Source organism: Arachis duranensis, chromosome 4 (assembly GCF_000817695.3).
Source record: "Arachis duranensis cultivar V14167 chromosome 4, aradu.V14167.gnm2.J7QH, whole genome shotgun sequence".
Taxonomy (NCBI): domain Eukaryota; kingdom Viridiplantae; phylum Streptophyta; class Magnoliopsida; order Fabales; family Fabaceae; genus Arachis; species Arachis duranensis.
Genome location: NC_029775.3, coordinates 81,669,742 through 81,673,553, shown reverse-complemented (window position 1 = coordinate 81,673,553; position 3,812 = coordinate 81,669,742).

The window sequence follows — 3,812 nt, the reverse complement described above, 5'->3', positions numbered from 1 at the left end:
CTGATGAACTTCCACTTCTCTTCCCAGCATAATGCAGTGGATCATCACTGCTCTTTTAATGGTGAGCTCAGAGCGGTTGCTAGTGGCCAGTATAGAACGCCCAATGAAGTCCAGCCAGTCTCTGGCGACTGGTTTGAGATGTTCTCTCTTGAGTTGATTTGGGACGCCCTTGGTGCTGGTGGTCCACCTGGCTCCAGGGATGCATATGTCCTCTAGAATCTTGTCCAGGCCCTTATTTGTTCTCATCATTCTCCTATTAAAGGAGTTTGGGTCATCTTTCAGCTGAGGTAGCTTAAAGATCTCCCTGATTTTATTAGGGTGGATGTGAACAATCTTTCCTCTGACCAAGGTCCGATAGTCATAGAGAGCAGTTCCAGATATTCTCTGCGTGTCTGTTTGCCATAGATTAGCGTAGAATTCCTGAACCATGTTTCTTCCCACCTTTGTCTCAAGACTAGCTAGGATTTCCCGGCTCCTGTTTCGAATTTGCTCTTGGATCTCCAGATATTCATCTTCTTTTAGATCAAATTTGACTTCCGGGATCACTGACCTTTGACCCATTATTTTGTAGTAATGGTCTGAATGTTCTTTGGTTAAGAACTTCCCTTGATTCCAAAGTGGTTTTGGAATACTCTCTTTCTTGCCTCTTGGAGTGGGTTGTTTTCCTTTAGGAGCCATGATCTTAGTGGGTATGGTTTAGTGATCATGGATAAACACACCAAACTTAGAGGTTTGCTTGTCCCAAGCAAAAAAAAAAGAAAGGAGGGGGATAAAAGGAGAGCTTGTTTTCGAATTGTTGAGGAGAGGGGAGAGGCCGAGAGTGGATTTAAAGGGAGGGGGTGGGTTTTCAAAAATTTTGAAGAAAGATAGGATAGAAGATATGATTTGTAAAAGATAAATATGATAGAAAAAAGATATAATTGAAAATTGAAAAGATATAGAAGATATTTGAAAAAGATAAATCTGAATCTTTTTTATAAAAAAGGATTTGGGATTAATTTGAAAAGATAATTGATTTTTTTTTGAAAAAGATTTGAAAAGAAGTTGGATGGGATTTGAAAAAGGATTTGTGTTTATGAATTAAGATACATTTGATATTTTTGAAAAAGGGATTTTAGAAATTAGGATTAAAATTTTTGGAATTGAAGGATGAGAGTTTGTAACATGTTTATGCAAGAAATCATGAATTGGAACATAAAAATTTGAAAAAAATGTGAATTGAAAACGAATTTACCTTCTCCCCACAATCCTGGCATTAAACGCCCAAACGCTGCATGTTTTGGGCGTTTAACGCCCATTCACAGCTTCTCCTGGGCGTTCAATGCCCAGCTGTTGCTTCTAGCTGGCGTTGAACGCCAGGAACTCCTTTGTCACTGGGCGTTTTTCTGAATGCCCAGGACGTTATAAATCTGGCATTCAATGCCCAGAAGGTGCTTCCTTCTGGCGTTTAACGCCCTGATGGTCATCCTTACTAGCGTTAAACGCCCAGTAGATGCTTCTTTTGGGCGTTCAGTGCCCAAAACAGCTCTTACTAGCTTTTTGGCACCAGTGAGCTTCCTTTTTACTGTTTTATCCTGCGGATCCTTCTGTAACTTTGTGAACTCAACCAATTGCTATTTTACCTTGAAGATAATTGACATAAACCTGTAAAATTTAATTAATTAACAAATAAACTTTGAAAATGGATGGGTTGCCTCCCAACAAGTGCTTCTTTATTGTCTTTAGCTGGACTATTACTGAGCTTTAATAAAGTCTCAGTTTTGAGCATTCTTGCTCAAAATTGCTTTCAAGATAATGTTTGACTCTCTGTCCATTAACAATGAATTTTTTATTAGAATCATTATCCTAAAGCTCCACGTATCCATACGGTGACACACTTGTAATCACATATGGACCTCTCCACCGGGATTTCAATTTCCCGGGGAATAATCTGAGCCTAGAATTAAATAGAAGAACTTTCTGCCCTGGCTCAAAGACTCTGGATGATAGTTTCTTATCATGCCATATTTTTGCTTTTTCTTTGTAAATTTTTGCATTTTCGAAAGCATTGAGTCTGAATTCCTCTAGCTCATTTAACTGGAGCAATCGTTTTTCTCCAGCTAACTTGGCATCAATGTTTAGGAATCTGGTTGCCCAATAGGCCTTATGTTCCAGTTCCACTGGCAAGTGACAGGCTTTTCCATACACCAGCTGGTATGGAGAAGTTCCTATAGGTGTCTTAAATGCTGTTCTGTATGCCCACAGAGCATCATCCAAGCTTCTTGCCCAATCCCTTCTACGGTTAATTACAGTCCGTTCCAGGATTCTTTTAAGTTCTCTATTAGAGACTTCAGCTTGCCCATTTGTCTGTGGATGATATGGAGTAGCTACCCTGTTGCTAACTCTATATCGAACCAAAGCAGAGTAAAGCTGTTTATTGCAGAAATGAGTGCCCCCATCACTGATTAGTACTCTAGGGATACCAAATCTGCTGAAGATGTGTTTCCGGAGGAATTTCAGCACTGTCTTAGTATCATTAGTGGGTGTTGCAAAAGCTTTCACCCATTTGGATACATAATCCACTGTAACCAAAATATAAGTGTTTGAGTATGATGGTGGGAAAGGTCCCATGAAGTCAATACCCATACATCAAACAACTCAATCTCCAAGATCCCTTGTTGAGGCATGGCATAACTGTAAGGCAGATTACCAGATCTTTGGCAATTGTCACAATTAAGTACAAACACTCGAGAGTTTTTATAGAGAGTATGCCAGTAGAAGCCACATTGGAGGACTCTTGTAGTTGTTCGCTCACTTCCAAAATGTCCTCCATACTGTGATCCATGGCAGTGCCAGAGGATCTTCTGTGCTTCTTCTTTAGGTACACATCTACGGATTACTCCGTCTGCACATCTCTTGAAGAGATATGGTTCATCCCAAAGACAGTACTTTGCATCCGTGATCAATTTCTTTGTTTGCTGCCCACTGTACTCTTTGGGTATGAATCTCACTGCCTTGTAGTTTGCAATGTCTGCAAACCATGGCACTTCCTGGATGGCAAAGAGGTGCTCATCCGGAAAGTTTTCAGAGATTTTAGTAGGAGGGAGGGGCGCCCCTTCACTGGTTCTATTCGGGACAGGTGATCTGCTACTTGGTTCTCTGTCCCTTTTCTGTCTCTTATTTCTATATCAAACTCCTGCAGAAGCAACACCCATCTGATGAGTCCGGGTTTTGAATCCTGCTTTGTGAGTAGATATTTAAGAGCAACAAGGTCAGTGTACACAATCACTTTTGATCCTACTAAATAAGATCTGAACTTGTCAATGGCGTAAACCACTGCAAGTAACTCTTTTTCTGTGGTTGTGTAGTTCTTCTGTGCGTCATTTAAAACACGACTGGCATAGTAAATGACGTGCAGAAGCTTGTCATGCCTTTGTCCCAACACTGCACCAATGGCATGGTCACTGACATCACACATCAGTTGAAATGGTAATGTCCAGTCTGGTGCAGAGATAACTGGTGCTGTGATCATCTTAGCTTTCAGAGTCTCAAACACCTGCAGACACTCCTTATCAAAGATAAATGGCGTGTCAGCAGCTAGCAGATTACTCAGAGGTTTGGCAATTTTTGAAAAATCTTTTATAAACCTCCTATAGAATCCTGCATACCCCAGAAAGCTTCTGATTGCCTTAACATTGGCAGGTGGTGGTAATTTTTCAATTACCTCCTCCTTAGCTTGATCCACCTCTATTCCCTTGTTCGAAATTTTGTGCCCAAGGACAATTCCTTCAGTCACCATAAAGTGACATTTCTCCCAGTTTAAAACCAAATTA